At 41.5% G+C, this 24619-nt stretch overlaps 1 long non-coding RNA gene across 3 annotated transcripts in view; it reads left to right on the top strand.

The window, feature by feature from the left end:
- Positions 1–933: 933 nt before the first annotated feature.
- LOC148332707 (uncharacterized) overlaps positions 934–24619 on the top strand; it is a 40726-nt gene continuing 17040 nt past the window's right edge. For all 3 annotated transcript variants that reach the window (XR_015844729.1, XR_015844728.1, XR_015844730.1), the window contains exon 1: positions 934–1075. This is a non-coding gene — a long non-coding RNA (uncharacterized LOC148332707). The remainder of the gene's footprint in view (positions 1076–24619) is intronic.

The raw sequence follows: 24619 nt of genomic DNA, 5'->3' as shown, positions 1-24619 counted from the left end.
CAGTCTTTGTTGTCCCTGTGTGAATCCAGCACTTTCTGGTCAGCCAACACCAAAGAACCAGCAATTCTTGTCATCTGCTAACTTCCCCAAGGTCTCCTTAGCAACAGAGTTTGTCACTAGCACAGCGAGAGCTGCAGCTTTTCAATATTTTGCTATTCTGATATCCTACTGAAAATTCTCTCAAGCAACCAACTAAAAATGAAAAATATATACACTTCATTTTGCTCTCTTAAAGAACAATTTAAACACGGAAGACAAAAAAAAAACCCAGTTGATTTTCTTTTTTAGATAATCAACATTGTTTTTCCGAAAATTCAAACTGTGCCTAGTATTTTTCCCTTCAGAAATATTTGTGTGATTTTAGACAAATCTCTCCCCATAGATTTTGGTCTTTGAGACTAAGTGACGTCAAAACCACATTAGTGATTTTGACATCTTAAAAAGCCCATTTGAGCAAGCCTGGTTTGTTAATAAGTGATCAGTAGGAATGGCAACTGTGCCAGGGTGTCGGCATCGATTATTAAACTGCCTTTGAAAACGAATCTGAAGATGCTCACCAGCCTAGATGGTTCACTCGCTTAACGGCTAGCTGCTTGGAGTTGCCGCAGCTAAACACTAGCAACAGGTGCAGTACAATACAATGACAGTTTAATTAAGTCATAATTTATTCTGTTTGTCTCTTTAATTAGCAATTGAAATTTTGATTTCAAGATGATTGTTGGTGTCGTAGCAACAGTTTGTGACGACAATATAAACGCCCCCACTTGAAGGGAAGATGAGTCAAGTCAGTTGATTTGCTGCGACTCGCTTCTCAGAACAACTTCAAAATAAAAGTATTGATGCTAATATGTTATTTTCGAAGGTTTATTTTGAAGCTGGCCTTCTCACCGCATTGTTATTATGCGTGGCATGAACGATTGTTGCTGCGGTTGGCTTGATTCTTCTTCCTGTCCCAGAATTAACGTGGCAATGTTTTCCTTGTGTCTGTGTTCTGCTGTTTTTTTGAGGAACTCAATCCGTTTGGATTTCTGGCAGTAAACAGCGAACACCTTGATGGAATTAGTGGGATGCTACTGTAAGTCAAAATCCACTCCATTGATGTCATGAAGTTCTTCCTTTTTAGCAAGAATAACTAAATATGATTATGGGACGCTCTCTTATTGGCACGAACGTACTGTCAGGGCATACGGGACAAAGTATTAATTGAAATGAGAACGATAAATCATTTTCCAGTCGCTCTGCTCACATTAATGAAAACGATCAAAACATCTACTGCCTACCATCTAATTTGTGCCTTGCCAACGCTGTCAGGGTACTTTAGAAAGGAAAGCAATGGAGGTGGGAAGTTTTAAAGGGAGACCAAACATGATGAACTGGGGCTGACATACTGCAGTTCTGGTTGGCTGGCTGGGATGAAGGAGGTTGATAAAGGATGGAGGGCACAATTTTATGAGTGGGAAGTAAAGAGCAACATAGCACATTCTTTGACTTTATGTATATATATATATATATATATATATATGTATATATATATATATATATATATATTGAACTGAGTATACTGTGTTTAAAATTGTAATTTTTTTAAAAATGAATCTCCAGAGCATATCTGGCTCACAGTTCAGAGGTGCCGCATTTGATTCTGGCTCCGGCCTTCCTGTGTGGAATTTGCATGTTTTCCCCGTGCCTGTGTGGGTTTCCTCCCACATTCCAAAGACATTCATGGTAGGTTAATGGAACACTCTGAATTGGCCGTAGGTGTGAGCGTGAGAGCGGAGGGTTGTTCGTCTTTGTGCACCCTCCGGTTGACTGGCAACCAGTCCAGAGTGTACCCCGCCTACTGCCCCAAGACGACTGGGATAGGCTCCAGCACGCCTGCAAACCTTGTGAGGAAAAGCATTTTATGGATATATATATATATTTTTATTATTTTTTTTCTCTGAGATGCAGATGGCAATTGTATCATCAAAATGCATCCTATTTAATTATATGCACACATGCGCGCCTGGTGTGCCGTGCACGCATCCACATTTGTAATCCTCACTTCTTTGCACTGCTCGCTTCACAATTAACGGATCAATTTTGCCCCTAATACACCCAGGTCCTTCTCAACACGGTTTGAATGCACACACCTCAGCTTGTCGGCACGCGTGTGTGCTCTTGATTGCCACAACAGCAACAATCAACAAGGGGGCAATCCATCAGCTGTCAGCCCCGCTGTGACGTTTTAATTAATTACACGGAAGGAGACAAGGTCAACACTGCACACCGTGGTGGACTGCTGGCCTCGCCTCTCTACGGAAGATCAATAGGGCTTTCCACGCGCGCAAAGACAGAGACTCTTACGGAGAGTTATTAAGGATGTGGCAATCGCTCTTTTGTGTGTTCCGAGGACTTGAACAGGCGCGAAGGATGTCAGAATGGTATGGGTTCACAGTAGGGGAGCATGTGAGTGGGACTTAATGGAGCTAATGGCACTAAGAGAGGCGGAGTGTTGAAGAGAAAAAGGGTTGGCAATTTTGCTGCATGTATTTCATTGTGGGTGTTTTATCATCGCGCGGCTGTTCCTTGCGACCGTCTCCAAGTCAGGGTTTAGATCAGTCGAAAGATTCAAAATGTCACCGCTCAATATATGCAATTTTTTTGTGGCATTTCCAAAAGGTTTGCGTGAGTGCAAAAAATCTTTCCTCCCTGTCGCATTTCATTTTGCCATCAGCAGCAAATGCACGTGGATGCCGTTTAGAAGGCGTTAAATAAGCCGTCGCAATTCGTCAGAAATCTTTTTGGCGGAAACCGAACTCATTCCTTGAATGTGCAAAATGAACTGAGCTGCAACTTTGCACACTTGGCAGAGGCCCAATTAGCAGATCAGCTTCCACATGTGTTTGTGTGAACAATCAACAAGTTTGCCCAATCCCTGGTTTAAGAACAGTTACTCAAATGACGACATCATGTGGTTGAGAGATTTGTAAATGGAAGCATTCTCAAACCCGGCGAATGACGTTCAAATCGTGATATGGAGGAGGAGAAAGGAGGCAACGCCTTGGAGAGCTTTATTAAGGATCAAGCCGTTTGTCAGTGTTGGGGAACATGAATGTGTTTTAAGTGGTTTATTTCAGCAAGAAGGTTTGTAGCATGAAGAATTATTTTGTGGGTAAGCATGAAGTGTGTTTCTTCTTTGTCAATACTGACAGATCCAGTCAGACGTTTGGCTCTGGGGGGGCTTAGCTAGTCTAAAATGCACTAAAGCGAGGAACGCCAGGGGGCAACTCTCAAATGTCTTTCTATTTATTGCAGAGGGAATATCAACACACACACACACACACACACACTCATATGAGAATCGCTCTTGCTTTAAACATTTCAAAGCTCTCACAAAAAAAGTGCGCAGGCCTCACAATTCGCGCTCTCACGTCAACCTCCTGAGGTGAATCAAACCGGCATTTCAACAGTGGTCGAGTGATTTTTTTTTTTTTTTTTTTTTAACCCCTTGAGGCCAGAAGTGAAGTAATACCTAGTACTTCTCCACTCTAATTCCAAAACCTGATTTTTGCGCAGGTACCCAGCATGCCTTAAGGCACGAAGAGAAATAGTATTGGGCGTCTTCTGATTTTTTCTTTTTTTTTGGGGGGGCGAGGGGTTTCATCCTCATGTGGGTGTAATTCTCTAGTCCACTTGTGAAAATGGTGTAAAGGGTGCAGTTGTAGGTGGAGAGTAAATGTCACTGGGGGATTGAGTGTCAGGCTCAGAATACATCAGGCAAGTGGTGAGATTTGGAGAAGTGAACTGTGCGCCGAGATCGATGGATCTGAAAATCTATAGATTTGAGAGAAACAGAAGAGAAGAGAAGAGAGGCTTTGGTCTAATCTGCGCACCAAGTCAAATATTTAAGCTCAGCGAGAGCTTGAACTCCTACTTGTGAGAGGATGTGTAAAAATGTGTTAACTGACACAGGCTGCATGATGAGGAGACAACCATAACATCTACAGCCGCCATTTTTTATTTTTATTTTATTAATTTTTTGGTACCATTTTGAAATGCAGTAGAACATTGAAGCCGCAATATCATCGACAATACAAAGTAAAATGAGATTCCTGTATAAAATGTTTATCAGCTGAAAAAAGAAAATCACGTCCCATACTTTCGAAACGGCCTTTCGAGATCAATGATGAACTGAACTGCTCCCGACTAAGCAAGGTATACAACAAGACAGTCGTTTTTATTGGCTGTGAGTGATGCTCCGTTGCCTGCAGTTAGCCTCAGGGCTCATCTTTTTAAAAAGACATAATTTTCAGCATCATTTATCATCTCGCTACCTGTAAAATCATTTAGGCAATGTAAAACCTCAGGCTATTTATAATAATCCCTGCTTTACAAAAGTGTCACATTCTGTATTTGCGCCCCCCACCCCCCAATTCCCTCATTAAGAAAATTAGACGACAATACCACTGTTGGAATGTTCCCCAGACAGACTGAAAATGGATTCATTTACTCCCAGTAAGCCACACAGACAGCCCCCGCCCCCACTGAACATTTCCGAATTTTAAATGAATGACTCTTTATGTGCAATGCTTGAACAAATTGGAGTGTGATGTGATGCAGTGGAGGCAAAGACAGGTGGACCCGACCGAGTGCTGAGAGCAAGGCATGGCAAATTTTGTTTATTTAGAAAAGAGCCAGAATCATTCAAAGTGCAAAGAAAAAAAAACAACGAGCGATGGGACATATTCTGCCGAGTGTTTGGAGCATGTGTGGAGAAACTTGGGAGGTAATTAATGACGTGCGAATCGTAGTGTTATTTTGTTCTGGAAGTGTGATGATGTGGGAAGTCATACGTACATATTCGGTAAGTGGTTCCCGGGATGACGCGACTAATCAACATATATGAAGCACATATGAAAATGTTTGTCGTCGCCTTAGCCTATGAAAAAGAAGTTTGTCAATGATTATGGCTTTTGGGGGGGGGGGGGGTCGTTCCCAAACACGAAACTGACTTGAGTCCAAGCGCAGTCAAGAAAATACTCTCTCTTAAAGTTCTTGTCATTTTCGAGTCAAAGCTGACCGCCGTTCAAATTAAAACACTCGTGCCCAAATGTTTTATTTTTACATGAGATTGCCTCAAGGCCTCGCGATGTCCTTCACACTAATTTTGAGCGTAGAAAAGTAATGATGAGCAGGTTCATTGAATTCTGAGTGGTTTCATCAACCTTGTTAGCGGTGAGGATTTTGTTGTCGTGTCACGTTGTTAAATCTTTTATCAATACGATATGTTGATGCTTGAATGTGCGGGCACTCTGCGAACAAATGTGGACTCTCCTCTGACTTTAAATACACACAACTAATGAGGGCATTTTTTTTTTTTTAAACATCAAAGCACATTTCTTTTATGAGAGGCCACTGATCATGTGAATGATTTTTCACGATAATTATGAATCATAATTCTTATTTTTTAATACATCCCTACCAGGGTTCACATTATGAAATGATCACTCCTCTACTATTACTAAAAAATCACATTGTCCCATCACAGGTGAGCTGGGCCTCGGGCCTCTTATGTGGTCATTGAGGGCCACTTAGTGCCCACGAGCATCAGGTTGGAGACCCCTGGTTTAGATGTGTTGATTTTATTTAATCTCACGTCTGTTGAGCATTTGAGGTTAATATTTAGATATTGTTTTGACTGTAGCCTTTTAAGTGTGCCTTCTAACAGTGATGATGTTAAGATGAAAACAACCTAACGTTGAGAGTTGAGGCAAATCATAATTATTATTTATTTTATTTATTTTTGGGGGCATAATGATAGATTTATCAAGACTCATTGTGGCGTCCTTAAAACAAGTGCCAGTGCTGAGCATGGCCAGTAATCACCATCTTGTTTTTCTTTCCGGGTAAAGAAGCAAAAAACATTGCATGGCATTAATTGTTTCATCTCAGCAAGGCATTCCTCCAGATTACGGCAATTATGCGAGTTAGTTACTTGTAAGGACCTATAATCAGTGTCGCGCGGATTCCTGCTACGATCAAAATGACAACTTTTAGGAAAGGAAATAAAAATACGAGCTTGTTTGAGTTCCCAGGCACCGCTTTGTTCAAGTTGTATTAGCGCTTATGTCATTGAATCACTTATTTAATATGCCCCCCCTCAAAAAAAATTCTAATTTATTATGCTGGCATTGACTGAAGCCGAGTCCAGTCATGTGTTTTAATTTTGAAACCACACACATGATGTTAGAACAACAGACATTTATCGGTGATCAACCATGAAAAAGACCATCGTCTGTTTTAAAATAATGATAAGTCTGTAGCGCACTGCGCCAAAAAAAAGTAAGCCACAATGTTCGGTCAGCATCCGCCGATCTCATGTTGCGCAGGGGTCACAGCATCACATGTCCAGCGTGTAAGGAGAAAAAAAAAAAGAAAATCAGCCGCTCATAGACTGAACATCTGGACTCACCGAGAAATATCAGCAGGTATTGTGTTGCTTGGTGAAAGTCACAGCCTTGGGCAGAAGCTCCAGCTTACAATACACACTCACCTCTGTCCTTCAGTCAGCGGTCAGCAATGATCCTCCGCGGCTCGGAAGTTGTCAGGGCCCCTGGCAAAAATGGCAATCTATCCCGCTTGCTGATTTATCGGGACCCTTCCCTGAGCCGCCGTGGGGCAATGTAGCCAGCTCGCACCTTTCGATTGATGGGTGATTGCTCTGCGCTCCAGTCATTCAATTAAGTTCAAATGTGTTCACGTAAGACAACTTAACTCATTCGCTACCAGCCAAGATTAAAAAAAAAAAAAAGAAAAAAGGATCTTGGACGTCTTTAGCCGTCAATGGCAGTGAATGAGTTAAATAGAAGCACTTCTCCTGAGTCACTATTAATGAGCTTACACTTTTGCGAGTGACCCCTATTATCGCGACACAGTCTACGGTTCTCCATGTCGATGCAGGAGATCAATCTACACTTATACGGAAGGGCAAGATCTCCACTTGCGGATGATGTAAAGTTGGGCACTTAGAGAGTGACGTCTTCCCCAGATTGTGTCACCACGTGGGCTCTGAAAGTCTGCATTTGAGTTTAGCTGTCCTCTAATTCTCCCGCTTTAACAATGCCGGTGATGGAGAGTCGCAAGCGATACGGCGTAAGAACACGCAGGACAACTGCAGCCTCATCATTTTGTAAGAGGCTCTTCCAATTTGGGATGGCACCTGGACTGTCTGAGAAATTGATCTACTGTATACAGTTTCATATGCCTGAATTATCCCCTGGCACTCTTCCTCCATCAAATGCGACAGCAGTTGCAAGCACGCTCAGATCATGATAAAAAAAAAACAAAAAAAAAACTTGCATGGCAAATAAAGTGCCGATAAAGAAACTCATAACGGGGCTGGTGACGGCTGATAAGAAACCTCGGAATCTCTGAGGTAATCCTGGAATTGATGTCCTGCACATGTAAGCCTCTCCTCGCATAAAGTATGTTTTGTATCTAAATTACACAAACTGTCCTTGGATTGGAAAACTGATATGGGTCATAATGTCTCTTAAATGGTCTGATCTCAGACGAGGGCATTCACCCAGCACCTTGTTGACAAATGTGCGCTTTATATTTGGTTTGGGAGAAAGGGGGGGGGGGTTCCATACAATCAACAATTGGGGCTGGTCACCAAAACATCTTCAATTCAAATCAATTCACTGCAGTATAAGAGCTCACAATCATAATTTATCAAATAACATGAGCAAAGTCTATTTGTATTCCAAATCATGCTTGTTAATGTTTTTATAATTAATAATTGCTTGACTGGGTTGAAACAAGCCAGCTGGCCACGCGTCGTACCACTTATCACAATGTCCAATTATTTATTTATTTAAAGTTTGCTTAAATATGTTTAGTCAGTCGTCCTCTCCCAAGCTTCACATAATGAATCCCACCCGAGGACCTCGGAACCAATTAGAGGACAAAAAAAAAAATGCTGACATCACCGGTTGCCTTCCGGCTGGTGCAGTTTATTGAATCTGAAACCTGTTTGGTCCAAATTGGTTAAAAAAAGAACAAAACACATTTGTATTTGTGCAATTTGTCAGTTTTGTGAAAGCCCTGGGAAGATTACATTAAGATGCCAAAAAAAAAAATATATAGATATATACACTAACGACCGCAAGCTGCCCTGCCAAGACACATAATATGAAATAAAGACAAAATACAGTTTTCAGCAAATAAATGGAAATAAATTCTGAAAGTTTTAAGTGCCGGTCAGTGCTATAGATACCGGCACAGAAGGCCCTCAGTGCCTGGCACGGGTCTTCGCATATCAACATACCCTTAATCGGTCCTTGAGAGCCAAAACAGCAGCACAATGTCCGACTGGTTAGCACGGCCGCCTCGCATTACAGCGGTGCTGCGTTCGATTCCGCCCGACCTTGACATCATTCTAATTCGCGCACCGCCATTCAAATCAAATGTTTTATCATTTCTGGATCCTACTTTACAAGTTGATTGACTCGCATTTAAAGATGCCACAACCGCAAACTGTTTATTGGCAACTTCCAAAGGGTTCCTGAATTCCCAAGTCGTAATAGCGCTCATCAACTCATTAAGTTGCCTCGGGGATTTCAGGCCACGGGCGTGTCATGTTACGTTTGGCCTTGTGCTCGGCAAATGGCTTGCGTGTCTCGCTACCGTCGAGGCGGTAAAAGCCTTTTTTGCATTCATGCATCATTCACACACTGATGTACTGGATGCTGTCGTCAATCAGGAAACGATACATGCTCTTCTTTTGTGTCACAAATGCACTTGGACAACTTCAAATAAAGTCCAAGAAAAAAAAAGTGTAAACGGAATTGATCTAAAACAATCGAAATGACACACTAGTTAAGATGCACACAGTGACACGACAGTCGGAGTGTTTTAACCTTTAGATGCATGACGTACGACGCCGACACTTTTTTTCTTGAGTGAGGTCAAAAATGACACCAATTAGAATGAATGCAGTTGATGCTTTAGATCGAAAGATGTGCTGATGTGAAAACGCGCTATAGAAATACAATTGTATTGTATTGTTTTGCATCGAAATGAATAAACACAAAAAAAATTAGCTTCCCTTCCTTGAATGACCAGTAGCCGCCATTGAGATATACATTTTGGTGAAATCGTTTCTCCCCAAAAAAATACTGCCCCATTTTCACTTATCACCGGATGTTAGATCTGAATCCAAGTGAGATCCAAATCAATTCACTTATCTCACACTTTTGGAATCGTCCTTGATTAAAATGGCAGTCACCCGAATGCCCAGCTCTTTCAGACAGCTGCTGTGCCCCCCCCCAGTGCTGCATATCAGCCCGCATACATTCATTGACTCACTTCGCTTCAATCTTTATTTTTCATGAATAATATCATTTGTTCTGTCTCCTCCACCACACACTACATTACTGGCTAATTACCTGGAATGTGTTGTTCAACCCCGTCTCATTGGCTTTGATCAAAAGCCAATTGTATCCCAGTCAAATATTTGTATTCCCCCCCCCACCCCTCTTGTCTGTTTGATTTGACTGCCAATCCTTGTCAATCCCACCACTGGACCCATCCACAGCTCACTGCCCCCGCAATCTACTTTCCAGATTTACCATGCAACATCTTCCAATGACAAAGAGAGTCCCTGGATCCCCACAGGGAGCGTTCAATGCCAATGCATTCAAGGTTATTCTGAAGAATAAAGCAGGGATTTGTTGGAACAATGCTTTTATTGAATGAGTCTAAAGCCATGCACAAGGGCGTGTTTAGGGGGGGGGGGCCCAAGCGAAGACAGTCCTAACATTTAGAATTCCTATTTTTTCTTGGGCCGGGTTTGACTTGGCCATCTTTAAATACGACACAAATGATTATTCATCAAATACATTGCATGTTAAACTTGTACTAAAGTATGCTAGTATTGTCATTTGGCACTAAAATAAATTATTTTAGTCCTTGAACTCGGCACACCATCAGGCAAAATTCATTTGCATAAAATGTCTGGAGAATATTTTCTAATAGTAGTATATTGATCAAGTTCCCGCAGGGTGTCCAACGTTCACGTCCACCCTCCAAAACAAAGAGCAGTTTTTGAAGTTTAATCAGCAAACTTTGGCCACTCTTTCAACGTGTCCAGACACTGAAAAACAAAAAAAATTATATATATATATATATACAGTACAGTGCAAAACACATAAAAGCATGCAAAATCAAAGTCAAGATGACAGAATCTTCTTATACAAAAACATTGCAATGCGGTTTGGTTGTTTTTTTTTTTTGCAAGATTTAAAAGTGACGACAGGCTACCGGATCAGGACCCAAACAGATGCCACAGAACAGTACAACCAGTTAAATTGGGTTGAATTTGGCAATAACTAAAAAAAAATTATAATTTTTACTGTAATAGTCTTTAGTGATTGTGAATAACCTATTTTGACAAGTAGACAAACAAACAGAACTAAGACTGTTTTCTTATCCTGAGAGACCGAGAAACACTGCCTCTGAACTGGAAGGGAGAAGAACTTCAATAGAACCCCAAACCCATCTCTACCATTACTCTCAGGCTGTAAGGCTTCGTACTTTTCCTCAAGGACGTGTGACAGCCAGCCCTGAACCAGCAGTGGTCTGTGTTTTATTTTATTTTATTTTTTTTTATGCTGGTGGGAAAAAAAGTGACAGTGTCGATGTGTCTCTGGCATATCAATCAATTCATCTGAGTGATAATGTTTTTAATGTTGTATAGTTATTAATATCTTGATAATGTTAGTGGAGAGAAATAATAATCTGAAATCAATGAGATCAGCAAAGATTAGCGTCTTGTTGGCATTCACACAAATAATTTCAGTTCTCCATATCTTGTGTATTTTATAATTAAAAGTTATTAAACTAATTGTAGCAAAACAGATGTTTTACAAAACTTGGATGTTTTACATTGGCTGTTTTACAGGGTGGCACCGAGAGTTTTACCTCGCCATCAATACTAAATTAAATATTGTATTATAAATTTTACTTAAATTGTTTTGTTTTAATAACCAGTGTAGAATTTTCCCCCACATTTGGACCCCGCCTCCTCTTGAGAAGAAAATGAATGCATCGCACCAATTAAATAAAGACATTGCCGTCGTCTAATGTTGGTCTTGTTGGTTTTTGAGTTTTACCGGCGTCTCTGCGCGCTCCCGTCATCTTGGATTTGTGGAAGGTGGTCCATCTCGACATTTTAGATCAGTCTTCATAGTCTTGGCCGAAGCAACAACCAATAAATGAGCTGAAACAAACCCGGAAATAGGAAACTTGTAGTGAAGTGCATGTACGAAGGGGGGAACCACTGGCGAAAACGCGACGAAAAAGGTCAATCGATAGATATTTTTGCGTTTAATTCAAAATTTGTGCATCATTTGTTCAGAACAAAACAGGAAGTAAAAAAAAAAAAAAAAGACTCGAGTGCATCGGCTCGACAGCTCTTTCATAAGGTTTGCTTTAAACCGTACGTTGTTTGCGCCTCTACCGGATTTTAGACACATTTAAAATGAATTACCTTTGAAAAGAACAGTCGTGATGAAAAAAAGAATGCAACACGGGCACACACAGAGAACACAGTAAGCACCACAAGAACATCTTTGCAAGCTAGCAACCAACATCAGCAAACTTACCTTAACTTCTCATATAAAATAGATGAAATGTAATTAATTGTTTTAATTTTTTTTCATTTATATGTATCGCATTTCTATTTCATATTTTAATTTGGATTTTAATCAAGGTGATTCAGCCGAGTGTTGGGGCGGCGGTGCCCTAGCGCCCTCTATTGACCGTCCGCCGCTACTGACATGCCTTTCATGATGTAACTGACAATCTGCATACTTAATTTCAGACAGATTTACAATTCATTTGACACATTCTGATGAAACTGTGAGTACCCAAATATCAGCGGTGACACCCTTCATCATTTCTGTTTGATATGCATGCACCTCCAATGGCTTAGTGTTCTCGTGTTGACGATGCGTATGAGTGTGTATTTCCATTTTGTGAGATTATGCATGAGTGTGTGTATTCATACATATGCATGCACTCATGTCTATCACTATATTTGTCTCCATGTCTGTCTTAAGCTTATGGCCCTCCAGATCCACAAGTCATATTAACATTAGCCTTTCCTGGTACTGTGTGGCAAGTCTTAGCCAGGGAGGAAATGAGGGATGTGATAAATAAAGCAGCGAAGGGGTCACCGTTGTCAGGGAAGGTTGGGGATATGAATATTGTCATACTGAGAGCGTGTGGGAGTGGCATTCTGCAGCTGAGGGGAATGAAAGACGGGAGGCCAAAGCGAGTGCTTGTCAAGTGGGAGAGGGAGTGGCGGGTCTTAGCGGGAGCATGACTAAGTGGAGGGGGGGGGGCATGGTTGTGTGTCACTCACTTTGAGTTGAGTTTCAAACTAATCAAAGAGTGTGCTGTGTGTTTGCCACTCAAATTAGACTTTCATGAGAAATTATTTTTCTCTTTGAACTGCGCATAATGTGAAGTCTATTTTCAAATGATTCAGATGGTATCCATTCATCTTTAGGTTCGTCGCAAGATGTGTTATTACCAGAGGTGGAAAATCAAGGTCCAGGAAGTTGAAACACGGCTGCAGTTTCGCTTAAGGTTTTAGCTGCAGGTGATTCTTCTCAACCGGCAGGTAAATAAGCTCCCCGGGAGCCGGTTGAGTAGACGCACCTGGCAGGGTTTTTACTTTCTGGACCTTGATTCGCCACCATTGCAAAATATAGATTTTTTTTTTTTTTTTTATGGCGCATCAGTCAATCCTATCGAGGATTTTCCAAAGGGCAATATAATTCGGACCCCATCACACGCAACAAGGTTTATTTTTCCTTTTTCTCAAGTTCGGCGGACCGGATTAAAACGTTTAACAGGCCGCATGTGGCCCCCAGGCCGTAGTTTGCCCACACCTGCTCCAGAGCGACATAGAGGAAGAAGCCGTTGTGGTATAGAAAACAACAAGATATTTTTCTGCGGTACATTTATTTGTGTTCCAATTTATTCACGTTACATATTTACCTTGAAATGGTGAAAGCATTTTTAAACTCTCCGCTCATTCACTCACAGTGAGATTCATGGAATACATTTTCATGATTGGAAACAGCGATGATGCTTTACCTGGAAAACATCGCCGCCAGTCAGCTGCGCCGCTGAATACTTTGAGTTTCGCTCGTGGGATTTATGGACCTCTTCAATTTTGGCTTTTGTCATGCTTTCTTAGTACCTTATTTTGTTGATAATTTGTCCTTTCCCTTCTTGCACATTTAATTAACTGCCATCTCCCTAATGTGTCTCAATGGTGACACATTGTCGTCAGTTTCTCTATTTTTCTATACCCTGGGCTCGCTTCTCTTCTCAGACACTCTGTTCCATTGCTGCGCTTCGTTCGTTCTTCCTGCTTTTGCTGTCTTTGGATCAGGTGTTCAATCCTGTTCCTTGAGGGTCGCTGTCCTACTTGTTTTCCATCCCTCCCTGCTGTCACACACCAGATTCAAATGATCTGATAATCAGCAAGGTGTGCAGAATCTGGATAACGATCCTGGTCATTTTATTTCCGGATCAGGTGTGTTGCAGCAGGGACAGATGGAAAACAGGTAGGACAGCAGTCCTTGGAGGAACAGGATTGAACACCGCTCCATGAGATGAAGTATTAGTATTGCTAGTGGTGGGCGGTCAAGGCCTAACACAATCAAGAAATCATGATCATATTCTTCACATAGATGTCATATTATATCCTAGTGTTGATTTTTTAAGTTGGAGTTTTTATCCAATCAGAATTCAGCTAGCTCGTGTTGCCAGGCAGATTTCATGATACCAGTAGCACGCACTATTTGTCCAAAGTCTTCAGATACAATCGAGCGGGCGTCTGTTCTGTGTCTCAAGGGGGCTTTTCCCGTTGATAGACAGTTGCGACAGCCAATCAGATCACGAGTTGGTTACAGTAAGCCTTCTCGCTGACTTACGTTGAAGGTGACGAACCCGTTTTGTGATTAGATACTCACTCGTGAGGGGGCAGCGCTTTGCGGAATCAACACACCGTCAGTCATAACTGGCGACCGTTCGAAAATCTGAAATATATTCTTGCTTTTTTAAAACCACAATGGCCTACGAAAGGAAAAGTGTGGATTTAATTGCAAATACACTTGCAAGACCATTTTCAAGAAGAAGGATTTATTTAAGTAGGACTTCACTGAAGGCCCGCCACTGATTCTTACTATTATTAGTCCATTCATGATGACAACAGCTCAAGCCTTGGCCTTATCGAGTTGTGTTTGGTAGATTGTCTTCTGACATTTGACCTATGTGGAGCCTTAAAAAAAACTTGTTTTTCTTGTGATGTGAGTACCGTGCTTTTAGGTCCAGCCCACTCCTTGCATGTATTTGACGAGCTGCTGTCAGAGCCGTGGACGACCACAGCACCAACCAAACGGCACTTGTGAATTATATTTGATATCATATTAGTAACAAAAATGGTCTTGCTTTCAATGTTGGTTTAAGATGCCGGAGTGTAAGTGCCGGCGCTATGTGATGCGGAGACATGAAAGTTATGACAGACTGCTTTGGTGTCACATGGATTTCCATAAGAAACACAGAGATCCGAAAGCAGCCAGCGTTACTGATGGGGCTCAGCTTGAGTTGATATGGCCGTGATGTGACATGGAACCTCATTTTAATGCGAAGTTTCTCAAGTGTTTTATGCAAATATACGCCCATGGGTGAACATGTGAGATGTCAGTATTTCATTTTGCATACCTAGCCACAGTTGCGTTTATCTTTGCACCAGGCTGGGGTGTTGCTTATATTTATTCTTTTCATCCAACGGGTCTGCTGAGCGTGATTACGATCCGTTCAACACTTTATTCCAGATGGTCACAATCAAGCCACCAGGAACGAAACAGGATAGTCGTGACCCAACGTGGATATCTGGAGATATTTTAAAACTGTCAAAATGCTTTTTTTTTTTTTTAATTATGCAAAAATACGTATTTGGGATTTTTACATGATACTCGATAACTCATTAGAATGTTGAGTAGGACATCCGGATACTAAAATTTTGAGTCAGCCGACTGCGGTTCCAGTACAAGGCGGAATTATTCGTACAAAAATTAGCCTACTACATGTGTGCGTTTTACAGAGGTAAAATCATTCAACAATTCCTCTTGCACCAGCTAGCAAGTAGCATTTTCATCTTCCTTGTCGAGTCCATAAAGCTAAACGAGCTAAAAGGACTACGGCCTTGTCGCTTTTGGAGAGGTGAACACTCGGAAACTTGGCTGCTAATTGAATTGATTTCTGTGTAAACTCCTTTCAAATAAAACGTGCAAACCAACTACAAAGTATATTTGAGTCACCCTGAAAACAAAATGTAAAAACAATCAGTTGAACTACGAAGCTAATACGCGCAAATATTGCGCAACGTCTGCTTATCATCAGTCAAGGCAGAATTCTTTGCATGTATTTATGTCACGTTCTCAAACAAAGACTCATTTCCTTCTTGCACAACAACATAAATGTACAAGAACTGATCCATCATACATGCGAGCTCATCTTCACAAACCTGTACACACACACACACACACACACACACACGAAGATCCTCACGCGTGCACACATACACACATTGACGTGCGCACACACACCATGCTGCGCCCCATTTCTGTTTAGGGAAAAAAGTAATTACTCTCTTTCCCTGCCTCAATGCCTTCAGATGCCTCAGAGGGGTGATTCCCCAGTGAGCCAGTGAAATTCACTTAAACAGCTTTTGAGAGAGTAAGCAGTCTTATTGTTGCACAATGAAACTTTGACTGCAAGGAGCCAACGCGTGAAGGTGGAAAAGCTAGAAGGTGAAAGAAGATGGTAAATAAAAAAAATAAAATAAAAAAAAAAAACGTTGGGCAGCATTGTTTTTCCTGTTGTTTTTTTTTTCTCAATATTTCACATATATCTCGGAGTCTTTTTTTTTATCCTCGCTTTTCTCTCCAAACTAAAAAAAAAAAAAAAGTGTGGGCTTTCAACAATGGACAATAAAGCACAGATGCACAACATCCTGCTGCGTTTCTTGAAAGAACTGATTGAGCCCAGCATGCCGCGTGTGCGTGCGTGTGTGTGTGTGTGCGTGCATTCACGTGCATCCATTCATTGACCTTCCACAAGTTTTTTCACCACCTTCAAAAGCACACATCTCAACAGTTTAGATACTCAACTCGCTTTTACACCACTCCATTTCCAATACGTCTTTTTTTTTTTTTCTGTTGTAGCGCCTGAAGTGGCACTTAAACGCAATCCTTGGGATTACAACTCAGGGTGGCACAGAGCAGAATCTCACTAGAACAAGCTAAATTAATAATGATCCGAGTAAAGAATGTTATGATGTGCCCACAATCCGACGAGTTAGTCGGGTTGGGGCGGTTTGCATTTGAAGGATGACATGCAAGCATTGTGACACACTGGGGAGATTTGCAGACGTTTGCCTGAAATTTCATCACATTGCTTTCGTGCTAATATGTTGATGACATTGCGCAAACAACGAGTGTTCGCCTGGACACATTAAATGAATGCCTACAAGACACAAACCGCACAATGCACGCACAATCTTGGTGTTTTTGATCATTATTTCGGTGAGTAAAGATCGTGCTTTCCTCTCAGGGCACTATAGGGGTTGAATGGATAAAACCCCTTAGAAAACAAAGTCTATGGAGACGTGTGTGTGCGTGCGTGTGTGTGCACGCGTGTGTGTGTATGTCCCTTTATCCGCGCTGTTTCATCTTTCTGCCTACATGAGTATATAAATAATATAATTTGTTCAAGGATGTGTGGTTGATTCAGTGCGATAACTTCCCCTCTCTCTGATAATAAATATAAAGAAGGAACAAAACGGCAAAAACATGAATAAGCTTTTTGAATTATGAATTAAAAGATACATGCCCCAATGGCAGCTCTGGAGGCTGATTAAAGCATGGTGATTTTTTTTTTTTCTCTTTGTGATTCCTGGATGTTTTTGAGCCACTTCAGCTTTCTTGAGGAAGAGGAACATTATACGAGAAAGTAATAGCAACAACATCTAACTCGCAAAAGAACTGCCCACACGGTGGAACTGGACAGGGGGTCACTAAACACAACTCTTAACCTCACTCAGGGTGCAAACAAAATGTCAAATTAATAACATGGTGGTTCAAGTGTTCACTTGGGCCTTGCAAAGTTTTCCGCGTATGTTGCAGATGAGGTACAGTCAATGAATTTGATTATAGCCTGCAGAGTCGCTGCTGCGATTGGTTGTGGAAGGTAGGCATGATCACGGGTGATAGTTTTCCCACCGTATCACTGCGCTTTAGTTTTTGGACTTTTTGCTGCTACACTGGGGAGACGCATACAATGTGCTCTGGATCTCTGCATGGGTAGAATCCTTCAGTAGACCATAAATTGGCCTCTCATTTCACGCTGCGGTAGCTGCAGGGATGCGCTGGTGGCCAGCAGAAAACATGCTTACAACTCTCTGTATCTTTCCCCTCAACCCTTGTTTTTTTTTTTTTTTTTCATTTCTAATGGCTGTTTTTTTTCCCCCTCAATCTAGACCCCCCCCCCTCACTCCACGAAGAATCGGGTTCATATACATCACCACACTTGCTGTTGATTTATTTCTTTTAATTAATTGAAAAAAAATTAGGAGTGACATCAGCTGAAAAAAAACTAGTTTTGCTAAGAGCGAGTGAGAGAGAGAGAGCGGTCTACAAAAAATGAGATGGAAATTTGATTAGCCGACTACGGAGATAGCATCAGAGCTGTGTAGGTGCCTGTGTAAATGAGACCGTAAGAAACGGCAGAGGAGCTCATTAAAAACGCAGATGGTACTGACACACCTCCTGCGCAGAATGCCGGGCTGCTGTATTAAGTTCATATTCCGGTATATTGTCACTTCTGCGTAAACAAGCAGTGAGGCATGCCAGCAGCATCACTTTGACTGCAGTGTTGAACTATTCCTTGGCAAAAGTGAAGATGGAAATTTTGTTATTAGAAGAAAAAAAACATGTCAGGTATGATATGTCAGGATGGGAAATTTAAAGGGAGTTTAGAATGTTTTTGGTGCTGAAGTGAGGGTAGGGGGAGAATTAGGAACGCGTTGCGATTTGAATTTCATCTTTCTCGCTTCCATCTCAAAGATGTCTGAATGGCAAAGATAGTCACAGAACATGAAAATAAGATAAAAGAGTCTGGATGATAACTGGGGTGAACAAGTTATGAAGATAGTGGAATGGAGGAAAATCGTCATTTAAAACAAAAGGTGAAAAGTATTGAAAAACTCACCGACTGAATTTTCGGTTCTATATTTTCTTGTCGGCTCCTCTACACATGACAATATTCACCCATTTTTTAGACACATAGGTGTGCTGGAGCCTATTCCAGCTCTAGGAGAGGGGAGGGAGATGTGATCCAGTTTGTTTTCAGATCCGTTTGTTTTTTCTTCCGGTCATTGGGGTGGGTGGAGTCTCCAGCGAACACCTGCTGGTCATCATCATTAGTTGGCATTTTAAGCGCTGGAAACGGAGGGGCTAGTCGCCAAAATGTTGTCTTTTGTTGCCATTTCCCAGTGCGCATTTGTACCTCTTCTTATTCCTGTTTCTTATTTACTATAGTTTTCTAACTTTGTGTAGGTTAGTTCTCGTTCTAGTACTATTAGTGTTGCTGTGTGGCTGCGTTTTTCCCAGTGATGGGCACTCTGAAACCGAAGCTCCGGCGCCCGTTTCAAACCCGGAAATAAAATTGTCTCTGAACATTGTTCCGACTTACGGTTCAGGCTGGAGAAAAACACGTGACCTGTGACATCCGAAGCAATAACTGTTTCATTCTCGAAATGAACTCCAGTGAACCCCCAAAAAGAAACCGTCTATATCCAAAGACTGTGGAAAAAATGTTTATACTTTAGTGTGAGTCGTCATTAAACAACGTATGAGCCTTTTGCTTTATTTATTTACTCAAAAACTGCCAATTGACACAAAACATTTTTTAGTACGAAAGACCAGGTATCCAATCATTGTTTCCGTGTGTGCATACCGTTTTACTGTCTAAGACTCTAAAGTATTTGACTGCAGTTCTAGTTTTTGGCCACCAGATGTCATTATCACTGAAGCTTTGAAGCTTCAAACCATTTTGAACGATTGCTTCAAATGGTTCAGTGGTTCATAAAAGCTTCATTTGCCCATTTCTAGTTTTTCCTTTTGTCTTATTAGATTTCGCTTTGCTTTTCTCTGTTTTTTGGTTAGTCCTGTTTTTGGCGGCTAGCTCCTCTTGTTCCACCCATTCCCCTTAGTTTATTATCTTCTTGTGAGTTTTTCTTACTCACGTCTGGCGTGCTCCCTTAGTTAAATAAATCTCTACTTTGTTTGATCTCTGCCTCTGTCAATTTTGTTGGGTCCACTTTGCTACACTCACACACACGCACACACACACACTCTTAACAGAGGTACCGTTATGGACTGGTTGCCGGCGCAGTATAGTTGGACATAGACGAGCATTCAAATAATGTGCCTTGTCTTTGAATGAGTGATTGCATTCTTCAGCTCTCTCCCACTTGAACTGCCTGGCTTCAGTTGTGTGGGAGACATTTCGACCGCAGTTTGTTGGCTCATCTGGCAAATAATTGATTGGCTAATTGAACTCGGGAACTCTTTCATTTTTCTTGTGTTCCTGGATAGATGATGACGATGACATGTTTGAAGAAGAAAGTCCCCGCTGTAATCATGACACCATGTCAGCTTCAAATGGATTAGTGCTTGATTTTTTTCTTTTTTTTTTTCGTGGCGGCTCAGGGCTCAATTGCGAGGGAGTGGCGGGATGACGGGAGTGGGTTGGAAGACGGCAAAAGGCAAATGCATTGGAGAGAAGGTGATTTTGAAAACAGCAAAGTGGTGTGAAGTTGGAATTTTTGCAGCAAAATATGACATGATTTAGTTTTTTATTTTCTCAAATGAGTTTTAGAGAGCAACGGGGGCCCAAAAAAAAGCCATGTCTCCCAAAAATGCATTTTCCTTTCTTCAATTTATACATTTTCTGATAATTCTGTTCTGTGTTTGTGTTCTAAGGCCTTGCATGTTGCAAGCGTGAAAGTGAGGGTGTTACTGGAGCTGCAAATTATGCACAGTGTGAGATCTCACAATTGGTAGACTGTGCCATCTGTTTATTATGGTACATTCCATTTGAATCATTGAGCAAATATTTACTTGTGAGATATTTGTTTGTGAGATTTGAGCAACAAATGTTCCAATGGTTACATTGTTCAGCAGTTTAGTATTTGGATAAGAAAACACGGGCATGCCATTGATGTTGCATTGGTTTAAACATTCTATCAAATAAAAAGTTCCTCACTGATCAGGTGTTTTAAATGTCATCATCGGCGGAAAGGTATTGCAAATTCTGATAATCATTGTCCTTTTATATGAGTATAATAAAGAGCTCATGGTAAATCTGTCGGACTTTAATTATAACGAGTGTAAACAATAGCGACAAGACTAGAGAAATTCCTGCAAAAAATGTTAATGTATGTTCAGACAGTTCTCGAATCAAACGGTGGTGAGGTGAGGGCTACGCCGCATTTTTTGTGCAAAGTGGGCTTTGTACGTGGTCGTACTGGTTTTGCTAGCACGCATTCGCACAATGCGACGGAGACAATTAGCATCTATGCGTTGAGTCCGACGCAACGGAGAAAAGCGCGCTTTTTGAAACCAGATATGAAACAAGACAATGTGCTTTTTTTCCTCAATAGAGTACATTTAAAATAATATCCAACAAAGCTGACGGTAAAAGGTTTGCTTGGCTCTCGGCGTTATAATTTCTCATGAGGCGCCTTCGCAAAATTAATTTCCCACCCCTGATGAATGGCATGGTGGCCGATCAGCACACCCGCCACAGAGTTGGTTCGTCGGGGGGCTTGGATCTTGGCTTTGACCTTCCAGCGTGGCGTGTGTATGTTCTCACCGTGCTTTCATGGGTTTTCTCAAGGTACTCAGGGGGGGGGGGGGGCTGTGTTTCGTGACAGGTGGCTGGCTGGTAATTGGGCGCACCTGTGTATAAAATGTCACCTCATCACAGAATGATTGAGCATTTTCACGCTTTGATGAATGAATGGATGATCTCATTTTGGTCCAAAGCTGACTGTGTTTTTAGAGGTTAGAAGACATTATAAAATATTGATTTGGGTCAAGAAATCAGCAAGGAAAAAAAAGGACATTGTGGTCAACAGAGGACTTTCCTTCACATTAAGTAAATGTACACGTTTGGTCAGCAAAAAGCGTTTTTTTTATTTTTTTTTTAAGATAAAATTCACACCGTCGACCTATGTCTGGTTTTTGGAGAGCCTTATCCAGCCTGTTTTAGATCCCATCAACAAACTCTGTGGAAGCCTGAAATGATCCTGATCATTTCAATCAGATGCGTAGCAGCAGGGTGAAATTTTAGACACGGTGTATCAAGTCAAGTGGCAAATATTTGCCAGATTTTTCTCAAGTCCTGGAGTGTTAACATTCCACTCCTTCACTGTTGCATTAAAAATAGCATCGCACTACAGCAGGGGTCTACAAAAACCTGTTCCCCGAGGGCCGGTGTCCTGCCTGTTTTCCATCCATCTCTCCCTGCTGCAACACACCTGATCCAAATGATCAGGATCGTCATCTAGCTGCTGTAGACCAGGCTGATTATCTGATCATTTGAATCAGGTGTGATGCAGCAGGGAGAGATGGATGGAAAACACGAAGGACATCGGCCCTCGAGGAACAGGATTGAGGACCTCTGCACACGACACACTCACTGAAATCAGATGTTTGGGCTGAATTTTCCTCCCTCTTTCAGTTGACGTAATGGGCAAGTTTACACTTACAGAAAAAAAAAATATATATATATGAGCAAAGTGGTGTTTTTTACACCTCATTTGTGGTGCTACTTGGAAAAGTGCAGGCCACATTTTGTCTGAAGAAGAAAAGGAGAATAATAGAGAATAAAATATAATATGTATGAAGCATTAGCAATATTAAGATGGTCTGCTCTGTGTTGGCGCCAGAGCTGGCTCCACAGCAAGCCCTTAAAAAGAAAAATTTAAGCAAATGAGATGAAAAGGTAATATCACCCCACAGACTTCACACTCAGTGTGCGTTAATTCATTTTCATAAAATGGGCCTGCAGTATTCATGAGAAACGTGAAGTAGCCAGCCGCTTGGCCAACTATGAGATTTAAATGCTAGTTTTGTCATCGTGTATAAAGGAAAAAATGCCAACACAAAACAAAAAACAATAATAAAAGGAAGAAGAATAGAAAATAACGATGAAATTGCACATTTTTTTCAACATGACGACCACCCAGCTTCATCAAAGTCATTTATTTCAAACATTTTCCTTTCTCCCGGAATGTCACGTTCTCATCTATTCTAATATTAATTTTAACTAATCTAATTTTTCATGACTGTTCATACATTTTCAATGAGTACTGTAATCTGCATTAAGATCTACTCCGCACAAGCACACACCCTCATCATGCATTAAACGAAACACATTTTTTTTCCGGGTCACGGCTAAGCAAAGCCGTGGGAAACAAATGACCGTCGTATTTTGCCTCTCAGTTTGTGTTAAATAAACACATAATAGAAGATCTCCCAACGGCTCGTCTTCCACACTGCCACCTAGCGGATGTAGGAGGGACGACCTTTAACCGCGTGAACATCCGAGACCGATACTTTGAAACGGCGTGACAAACAAATGTGAAAATCCTCCATGTGTTTCTTTTTTTACCTAAATCTCTCTCCATAGCCACTCTCACAAACCTATCTTGTAATCTGACAGAACGACCGTCAACCTTGATGTTGAGTGAGAACATCTCCGCCCAATTGAAGCATATACCGCAACGCACATATGAAGAGTTGATGGCCATGTCGTGCAATTCACGAGAGTTCTTGCAGCTGCTGCCTTGCATCATCAAATTATGAGCTGCGAATGAGCACATTTTGGGAGAGAGAAAAAAAAAAATTCTATTTACTTTCATTGATTTCTGGACAATACAAGTTTGGGGCTATTCACAGCAATATCTTTCCAATAAAATCCTCTATTTTGATAAATAGGTAATTTTTTTTATTTTTTTTTGCTCAGCGTGGTTGTGTGAACATTCACTCACTCGCATTTTAAATTAGAGGGAACATTGGTTGACAGTTTTTCCTTTGGATGTCTTCTGCCTTCCTTGAATGTGCAGAGAACTCGCAGTTCTCCAAATCTTGCTTCAAGTGTTCCAAAGCGTGTTCATTCAAAGCCCTTTGAACGCAGCATCACTGCCATTATCATGAGCCCAACCCGCTATCTTTATGTTCACCGAATGGGAAACACCCTAAATAGGATTTCACAAATTGGTTGTGCAACTGTGGCTATTTTAAACCATTTGATAGGCACTAGCGATAGCCAATCAGATCATGAGTTGATGACAGGAAGGCCGTCTTGTGATTGGATACTCACTCGTGAGGGGGCAGCGCTATGCGGAATCAACACACCAGAAAGTCGTAACTGGCGACCGTTTGAAAATCTGAAATATATTCTTGATTATTTTTAAACCACAATGGCCGAAGGACAGAAAAGTTTGGATTTAATTGCAGATACACTTGCAACGTGATTTTCAAGAGAAGCTATAGGTCGTCCAACACTCGCTCAGTAGTCCGTAACTGTCTTTCTGTTCATTATTTCTCCAGTCGTGGTGTCATAAATGATGTAATATGTGGGGGATTTATTCAAGTCGGACTAAATCGAACTTCACTGAAGGCCTACGTATGAAATGGACGGCCCACCACCGTATGACACCGTATAGAATACGCTTTGTTCCAGCTTCAGCTGTTGTCAAATCTGCTCTATAAATAAAGTAATATTTTATTGTATCGTACAAACCAACAACTTTATATTTATGACTTTTCCAGCTTTGCTTCTGTTCCCGTCTCTCGGGAGTTTCCGTCGCTTCCTTTGTGGCTTTTGCAGTCGTGCCGAGGTTCAGTATTGCCGCGTTGCGGAGTTTGCAATTGTTACGACCTTTCTCGGCCACCGTCCATTTATGTTGATCCCTTCGAGCAACATTCACATTTCAAAAAGTGTCACTCACTATCTTCTCCGCGAGTACATTTAACAAACGAAGCAACCAAGAAGAGTCCTTCCAACCTCAAGTCTCCTCACTAATGACTTGACAAGCACGTCTTGGATTTTGTGTTTCCAGATGTTCCGAGGTGTTGTCTTGTTTTATTTTGATTTGAGGGAGATGAATCACAACAAAGAAGAAAACAAGGTCCTGAAGTGCTCCCCCCGCGAGAGTGCCGACGTGCGCCTCCTTGGGGCCTCCAGGGACGTCTACCATCCTCCTTCACCCACTTCAGGGAGTCGCGCGTCCCTAAAGACTCGGGCCATGTAGCAGCTCTCTGCGCTAACTAGGGCATCCGGGAGGAAACTTCACCGCATCATTAAAGGCGTGTTTGTGGCTTTGTGCATGCATGATGTTTGTGTGTGGATGGCGTCGCTGTGTTTGCATCTTTCACCCCAAAGCTACCTTCAGGAGGAACATTCAATTATCACTTGCAATTGA

This window comes from Idiotropiscis lumnitzeri, chromosome 8 (assembly GCF_059441095.1).
Source record: "Idiotropiscis lumnitzeri isolate Australia: NSW breed Sydney's pygmy pipehorse chromosome 8, RoL_Ilum_1.0, whole genome shotgun sequence".
In the NCBI taxonomy this organism is placed as follows: Eukaryota; Metazoa; Chordata; class Actinopteri; order Syngnathiformes; family Syngnathidae; genus Idiotropiscis; species Idiotropiscis lumnitzeri.
This window is presented reverse-complemented; position numbering and strand designations above follow the sequence as displayed.